At 35.4% G+C, this 9,274-nt stretch overlaps 1 non-coding gene across 1 annotated transcript; it reads left to right on the plus strand.

Moving 5' to 3' along the window:
- Nucleotides 1–582: 582 nt before the first annotated feature.
- LOC124892516 lies at nucleotides 583–688 on the plus strand. Its single transcript, XR_007050292.1, has one exon. It is a non-coding gene; the product is annotated as a small nucleolar RNA R71 (small nucleolar RNA).
- Nucleotides 689–9,274: the final 8,586 nt, after the last annotated feature.

A 9,274-nucleotide genomic window follows, 5' to 3' on the forward strand; every position in this document is an offset into this window, starting at 1 on the left:
GATCAATGGAGCTCGACTCCTTGTCCTTAGGCCTATCATGAGGGATAATATATTAGTCATAGTCTCTTTCCTTATCTCCCCTCCTGGTCTCTATTATATTCTCTATCCCTCTAATCTCTATCCCGATCCCAATCCTTCCAACCCTTATTTCCACCTTGCCTTTGATATATAGTGTGGAAATCCCTAATTGATTTAACAAGAACCCAATCTCCTCATTAAGATTTTATGTTTCCTTATCATCATAATCTATAGTACTCTTAGAAGCAATATTGACTATTTTAGAAGGGGCTTCCATCACATGTTTGGTAAGAAGGACAAGTTGGGTCATTACCTTGGCCATATTTTCATTCCTTTCCTCATCCTTTTTTTTTCTCTTTGATAAAAATGATGTCGCGTAAGACCCCACAATCACCTCGGTGTCCCTCTTATGCCTTCCTCTATTTTTTTATCACTTTCTCTAGCAAGGTTGCTGAAACACCATAATATAGCTTGCAAAGAGAACCCTCGGCTACATTATCAACCACTATTTTGTTCAATTGATCCAATACCCTATAGAAAATTTGGAGAAGCATTTTCTCTGACACCTCATGATTTGGGCATTTCATCAATTTATTATTGAATCTTTGCCAAACTTCATACAAGGGTTCACCACTAAGTTGGAAAAAATTTGTGATCTCATCTCTTAGTTGCAACATCTGAGAAGAAAAAAAGTACATATCCAAGAATGCATCGGTAAGCTCAACCTAAAAAGTGATAGACCCCACTGGTAAATACCGCAACCATAGAACCGCTTCTCTCGATAATGAGAATGGAAAAGTCACAATCAGATTGACTCTTGAGAAATGTGGGCAATATCAAATGGACCGCACACATCAATGATATTTTTCAAGTGTAGATTGGCATCTTAATGTCTTGTCCTCCAAATAACCCCTTCATTTGGAGTAAATAGAGCATCACACTGGCAACATGAAATACTCCATTCTCTTTTATCGGTTGAATGTGGATGGCACTAGCACGTCCTGCATCCCAAAGATGATTTATATCCTTAAGAAGTCCACCAAAAAACCCATCATTATGCCTATGTTGGCTAATGGTGTCATGGATGCTATTATAATCAGCTAACACACAAAAAAAAACAACAAATAATGTAAGCAAAATTACTACAACTAACCCAAGATCACTAACAACATCACACAAGTGAAAACTATGTTTCACTCCCCTGCAACAACTCCATTTTTTCTAACACTTAAACTTACATTCAAGTTTAGATGTAAGGTAGACATTATTAATATAATTACCCAACTAGAGTCGGGGTTCAGTACATAAAGTTTGCAAACTTAGATCAAAGATTATGTGTGTTGGAATTTAAAAAGATGTTAACCCATAATGTAACATTCTATAACAAGTAAAATTAAATTGAGGGATTTATTTGAACAATATAAAACACAACTAAAATCAAACACTATTGTGAGAATTATAGATTAAAAAGTGTTACTGAATTGAAATAAACCTTGGAGTTATGTTATCCTAGGTGGGAAGTATGCATAGGTTATCAACAATTAGTCCAAGTTTAGTTAAGGGTTTTGGGTAGGCTAGATTTAGGGTCCTGGAGTTAATCTTTCAATAAAACACCAAATCTCACTCATGGGTTATTTCAAACACCTCACAAGTGTATCAAATATACCAATCCACTACCTCAATTAACACCTTTATTTCTAAGGTGGTGCTATTAAATGAGCTACCTCAAACAACACCCTTATTTCAAAGATGATGCGTTTTAGTGAGCTAACTCAAGTTATTATTCACGAGTACTCCTCGCCTATATCCCTCTTTGAAGACGGATATGGGATCCAAGATAATTGGGGTGTTCACTCCTAATTCTCAATTTAAACATAAGCAAAAGCAAAACTCATCACAATTAACTAATTAATTAGACTAACAATCAATACCCACACATTATTCACTACCTAATAAAACATAAACCCAAAAGATAAGTTTAGCTACTTATAAAATTAAAGGAAAGAAATATACCCAAATTTGGATTCAACTCATCCATCATAATTAAAGCAAGTATAAACCAAAACATCAATTTCAATCAAAAGCCAAAAGCTCTCTTGGGAAAACACCAACAATTATTTTCACTCAACAATATGTATTTCTCTCTCAAAAATTAGAAAATTGGATACTAAAATTATGAAGGGTTGAGCCTTTTTTATTTTGGGACTGAGCGATGTGAAATTACAAGCCATTCCATAAAATCTACCTAACCAATCGTAATCATCTTTTTTAATTGTGGTCACAACTTAACAATTGCATTCTAATGTCATAGTCACAACTCAACAATCATGGGGCATTGACTCACAATGTAATTACTTCCATCTGCTTATATATATTTAGATCATGACTCTAAGAGTGTGATCACAGTATCTGAGGGTTGTATCTTAGGATATGATTTCATCCTTTATCCCTTTTTTATCCCTTTCTTTTTTTTCCAGCTTTGCCTTTACTTTTTTTTTCAAATTTACCTATAAAGTCACAAATACTATAAATTAGCACATTTTACATATTACTAGTCTCATATATTCAATTAAATCACTATAGTGTCTAAGAAATGAGATGCAAATGAGTGACAAAATTTTCACTTGTCAGCCATGCCCTTCATACCCTCAATAGTGTTGCAGGGAGTTGTTAGTCGCGAGCTGATGGGGATTATTTCTGAAATGTATGCTAGGATTCTTATTTTAAGGGTTTTGAAGTCTTATCTTGCTTATATTCAGAATGTTAGTCTGGAGAGTCCATTGTTTTACTCTATCTCTATAGTCCATAAGTTTCCTAATATTTTTCCTACCAGTCTACCTAGTATACCTTCTACTCATGAGATTAAGTTTGTTATTGATCTTGATCCCAACACCCAACCTATTTCTAGGGAACCTTACCATATGACTCGTATTGATCATAAAAAGCTAAATTCTCAGCTTCAAGGTCTTCTTGATAAGGGTTTCATTAGATCGAGTGTGTATCCTTGGGGATCTCTTGTGTTGCTTTTAAATAAGAAGGATGGCTCCATGCATATGTGTATTAATTATAGGCTTCTTAATAAGGCAAAGGTGAAGAACAATTATCATATGCCTTGCATTGATGATTTATTCAACCAGCTTCAGCATGTAGCGGTGTTTTCTAAGACTTATTTGTGATCTGGTTACCATCAATTGAGGATTCAGGCCGAGGATATCCTAAAGGCATCCTTGAGGACCTCTTATCGTCATTATGAGTTCTTGGTGATGGCCTTTAGATTGACTAATACCCCAGTTGCATTTATGGATTTGATGAATCGAGTATTCAGGCCTTATTTGGATTCCTTTATGATTATGTTCATCGATGACATACTTATGTATTATAGGAGTAGAGGGGAGAATACACATCATTTGAGGATTATGCCCTAAATTTTAAGAGATCATGTGTTTTTTCCAAATTCTCAAAGTGTGAGTTTTGTCTTCAGTCAGTGATATTCTTTGGGCAAGTGGTGTCTAAGGATGGGATTATGGTAGACTCGATGAAGATTAAGGCTATTTGTGATTAGGCCAGGACAATATCTCCTACTCAGGTTTTTAGCTTTATTATCTTGGCTAGTTATTATAGATAATTCATCAAGGGTTTAGCTACTCTTTCAGTACCTATGACCAAATTAACTCAAAATGAGGTTCCTTAGTATGATTCGAGCTTTGGAAAGATCAAGGAGTTTCCTTCTTCAGCTCTAATTATTGCTCTTTCTGTTGAGGGTAAGGCATTCACTGTGTATTGTGATACTTCTAGTTTTGGTTTGGGTTGTGTTTTAATGCACCAGGGTTATGTCATCCATATTCTTTGAGGAAGCTTAAGGTGCATGAGCACAACTACCCCACTCATGATTTGGAGTTATCGGCGGTAGTTTTTGTACTTAAGATTTGGATGCATTATCCTTATGGTGTTTATTATGAGATTTTTAGTGATCATCATATTCATCATCTTATGACCCATAGAAAGTTTAATGCTAGGTAGCGTAGATGGATAAAGTTGCTTACAAACTATGATTTCTCTATCTTGTACCATCCGAACAAGGCAAATATAGTAGCGGAGGCCTAGAGTAGGAAGGAAGTGAGTATGGTTAGCTCGTCTTGTATTTTAGTTTCTCAGAGGCCGTTGGCACAGGATATTTAGTCCTTAGCCAACATGATAGTGCAACTTGATATTTCAGACCTTAGGATTAATATTAATAGTGTTGAGGTGAGGTCATCGCTATTTGAGCAGATTTAGGATTACCAGTTTTAGGATAAGAGACTTTGCAGGTTGAGTGGTGATTCCAAGAGTGACACTCATGATTCTAAATAAATTTTGAGGTTTAATAGCCGCATTTATGTTCCTAGGGTTGATGACTTGATTCATTTGATTTTGCACGACGCTCATAGTTCCAGATATTCTATTTATCCAGCTACAACTAAGATGTATAGATATTTGAGATAGAATTATTAGTGGAGCAGTATAAAGAGAGATATAGTGGACTTTGTAGCTTGTTGAGAATGTTGTCAGTAGGTGAAGGTCGAGCATCAATAACCGAGTGGTTTGATTCAAAAATTACATATTCCTTAATAGAAACAGGAGCAGATTACCATGGATTTTGTCAGTGGTTTGCCTCATACTTTTTGTGGTTTACATGGTATTTAGGTAATTGTGGATTGGTTTACCAAGTCAGCATATTTCTTTCCTATTCAGATGTCCTTCTGTGTCAAGAGGTTAGCCCATATATATGTAGGTGAGATGGTCCATTTGCATGGTGTATTGGTATTCATCATTTTAGAGTAAGGTTTCATGTTTATTTATACCTTTCGAAGAGCTTTACAGGAGGAGTTGGGTACTTAGGTGGATCTTCGTACAACCTTCAATCCTCAGATGGATGGCTAGTCGGAGCAGACTATTTAGGTTGTCGAGGATATGCTTTAACCCTGTGCTATGGATTTTAGAGGTCAGTGGGAGTATTACTTAGCCTTAGCAGAGTTTGCGTATAATAACTATTGGAACCCTTGGGGTTGCACTACGTGGTGAGGGACCAAGTCCTTCAAATTTAGTCACAGTCAATCAAATAATAAAGTGCAAGAAAAGTAATGGCATTGCAGGAAAGAAACAACACACAAAATTTAATATGGAAACCCCCTTCCTCAAGGAAGGGAAAAAACATGACTTGCCCTCGCAACCACCTAAAAATCTACTATAATCAAACTCTTAATTACAACTTTCACTGAACCTAAATCTAGGTTCGTTTCTACTACAAACTCATCTGGACAACTCTGCCAAGGAACCTCTACACTTATAAGCTCTAATCAGTATCAAACTTAGGCAACTATACCTAGGCACTCTCTACTCAAAGATAAAAATTTATTAATCTTATAAAATGAGTAATTTATTTACAAATTAGAACTCACGCAAGAACAATATCTATTTAAGAGAACATAAACAGCTAAGAACTTTAGCAGTGTTGAAATGGGATTTTTGCTGCCTCTCTTCACTCTTTGTGTTTTCAATAAACCATTTGATAAAGAAGCCATTTTTTTCTTTTATAGTTGGTTTATGAATAGGGCTGAAATTTCATTAGACCAAGTGTCCTATTAAGTACAAGCAAGACTTGTAAGTTTGTTACACAAGAGGACAAAACTATGCAGACACGCGTACCAGCTGTACTATACCATGCACATCCAGGGACCTGGACCCTTGAAGTTAGATGCTCATCATCAAAACTTCATATAGCAATTTTCCCCCTTTTGATGATGAAAAACCAACCACACAGCTTTGATCACATCCATCCTATTTAATCAGTGTGATTACTACTCTAAAGATGAATGTTTCCCCTATCATCATGCTTTCACTATTATGCAACACAGGGACCTAATACCTTGTTGTCATTTGTAGCAAAAACTCTGAGCACATTTTCTTTCCCCTATCATTGTGCAGCATTATTCATTCATTTGCTTCCCCTGCCACTATGCACCATAATTCATCTAGTGTATTTGCATACTTCTCCTTGTCAATTTGACACAAATAAACACACTTTTTTCTTAGCTCATTACATGGTACTTGGTCCCTGCACATCACACTTGTTCCCGAGCACATGAAATCAGTATTCCCCTTTTTAGCATCATTGTTAAGTGAAAATAGTAAACCAAAAGTAATAGCATGCACAAGTTAGTTAACTCATGCCCACTAGGGCAAACTAACATGAGGAAAATTTTTAGGACAGAAACAAATAAAGAGCATCATATTCAACAGATTATGTATCATTGTAGTGCAAGAATTACATTTCATGTCCCATACAAAAAGCAAAAAAAGTTGGAGAAGATGGTGGAGTATTTGGAGAAGGTTTGTAGAAATAAGGTTATTTTAGGATACTGTAATAATTTAGCCTCAGAAGCATCATAGGTTAGAATTATACCCTTCACCTTGAGTTCGTCATTTTCTCACTCCCAAGTTCTGCATTTTCTAATTTTACACCAGCACTCACCAAATTTCCATATTTTCTTGCATTTGCCTTTTTGTTTTTCTTATTTTAAAAGCCCTACTAGGTTCATCATCATACATTCTCTTTTTCTTAGGATTAGGTTCCTTAGAAATTTGGTGCCTTTTAATAGGGTTTTCACAATTCAATTAGGAGGATTTTGTTTTCAAGATATTATTTTGTTTCTTGGACCATCCAAATTTCCTTTCACACTATTAAATAAAGTATTTTCAAAGATAAATTTTCATTGGAAGGGTAAGTGAATAAAGGATTTCTCTTTGGATAATTAGGATAGTTGAGTTGGGCAGGGTCCATGGAATTAATCCTAAGATGAATTTGATTTCAATTTTGCCTAAGACAGGTTTTGTAGAATGGAGAGAGAGGATATGTCCATTTCTAATAGAACAAGAAGAAAAACATGTATATTCATAATACTAACCTGAGAGATGGGACCAGGTCCCTCTCTTTCTTTGAGTGATTTCTCAAATTTGTATGTACTTTATTTGTTTTTTTTCAAACCTATCCCATGGGTGTATACCTACAAATGTATGATACTAAGTTAGACTAACAACTACTTACTTTACCAATAATACCTATCTCCTGATCGTAGACAATTTTGTGGAGAACTACTAATTCACATGGAAGGTTTGGTTATTTTGATTAGGGTTAACTTCAGCCTGTTATTCACAAATTATTCCTTGTGAAGTGCCGTAGTAAAGATATCTTCTATCTAATCCTCAGTATTGAAGAACTTCATGTAGATTGCCCCTTTCCCAACATTGCCTCTTAGGATGTGATGACTCACGTTAATGTGCTTAGTCTTTTTGTGCTACACTAGATTATTGGCCAAGTTTAGTGCACTTGTGTTGTCAAACATTAATGGTATAGTGTCTGAGACAATACAAAAATATTTCAATTGTTTCTTGATCTATAGCAGTTGTGCATAACAAGAAGCAACATTAATATATTCGGCCTCAGTCGTACATAGAGCAACTATTTTTTGCTTCTTAGATCCCCAAGAGATTAAGGATGAGCCAAGAAAATGTGCCATTCCTAAAGTAATTTTTCTATCTACCAAATATCCAACATAGTTAGCATCAGCATAGTCCATCAAGTCAAAACTATCTCCTAAAGGATAGTATAAGACCAGGTCACATGTCCCCTTCAGATACCTAAGAATTCTTTTTACAACTTTCAAATGGGACTCTTTTGGTCATGCTTGAAATCTAGCACACATTCCTACATTGAAAATAATTTTAGGCCTACTTGAAGTGAGGTATAGCAAGGGTCCAATAATCCATCTATACATTGTCTCATTTAATGAAGGACCTAAATCATCATTGTCCAATTTTTAGCTGATTCCAACTGGATATCAATTGGCTTGGCATCTCCCATATTGTACTTCTTCAGTAGCTCCTTGATGTAATTATCTTAAAAAGTCATTGTCCCTTGAGAAGCTTCCTTGATCTATAGGCCTAGGAAGAAGCTCAATTCCCCCATCATACTCATCTCAAATTCCTCCCCATTAGCTTTGAAAACTCTTTACGTAGGGATTCATAAGTTGCTCTAAAGATTATTTCATCAACATATACCTGGAAAATCAATACGTTGCTACCTCTGGTCTTTAACAATGGAGTATTATCTATTTTCTCTCTTTTGAAGCCATTTTCCAAGAGAAACTTTGAGAGTCTCTCATACCAGGCCCTTGGTGCTTGCTTCAAACCATAAAGAGCTTTATCCAATTTAAGTACATGATGAGGAAAATCTACATCTTCGAAACCTAGAGGTTGTTTGACATAGACTTCTTTCTTCAGGTTTCCATTAAGGAAGGCACTTTTGACATCCATTTAAAATGGTTTGAATCCCGTATATGTAGCAAATGCCAAATGAATTCTAATTTCCTCTATTCTTGCTACAGGGAAGAAGGTATCATCATAGTCAATCTATTCTTCCTGGTTATAACCTTGAACAACCATCCTTGCCTTATTTCTATTGATAGTTCTATTTTCATCTTGCTTATTTCTATACACCCATTTGGTCCCAGTAATTATTCTATCAATAGGCCTGGGGACCAGATGCCAGACTTTGTTACTTTCAAATTGATGAAGTTCTTCATGCATTGGATTAATCTAATCAGCATCTTTCAGGGCCTCTTTTATATTCTTAGACTTAATTTGGGATAAAAAGGCTGAAAATTCCATAGCATTCTTGGCTTGAGCTCATATTTGGACTTCTGTTTGCAAGGGTGTAGTCATATTCTCAAGGGGATGAGAGGACTTGTGTCTCTAATTTTACCTTCTACGATTGATACCACTAGAAGCAGGTCCCTGTTAATTTTGACTGGATTTCTCTAGTTTTTCTTCTAATAGGACTGGGATCTATGCCTGAATTTCTGAATCACCATCAGTTTCATCATTCTCAACTGAGATTATTTATCCTGTGATTATCATCTTCAGTAGTATCATCTCTTTAAACAGGAAAGCATTTTCAACTTAAGAATCTTTACCATCACTTGGGTTCATTTGATTTATAGAATCATAAAAGATCGCATGAATACTTTCTTTAACATATAGAGTTCTTTAATTGAAGACTCTATAATCCTTTTTTGTTGAGGAGTAGCCAACAAACACTGGTTTATCACTCTTGGAATCAAATTTTCCCAATTCCCTCTTCCCATTGTTTAGCATAAAATATTTGCATCCAAATGGTCTAAAATAGTCTATCTTAGGCTTTCTATTGAATACCAGCTCA

The sequence above is a fragment of the Capsicum annuum genome, unplaced genomic scaffold (genome assembly GCF_002878395.1).
Source record: "Capsicum annuum cultivar UCD-10X-F1 unplaced genomic scaffold, UCD10Xv1.1 ctg4806, whole genome shotgun sequence".
Taxonomy (NCBI): domain Eukaryota; kingdom Viridiplantae; phylum Streptophyta; class Magnoliopsida; order Solanales; family Solanaceae; genus Capsicum; species Capsicum annuum.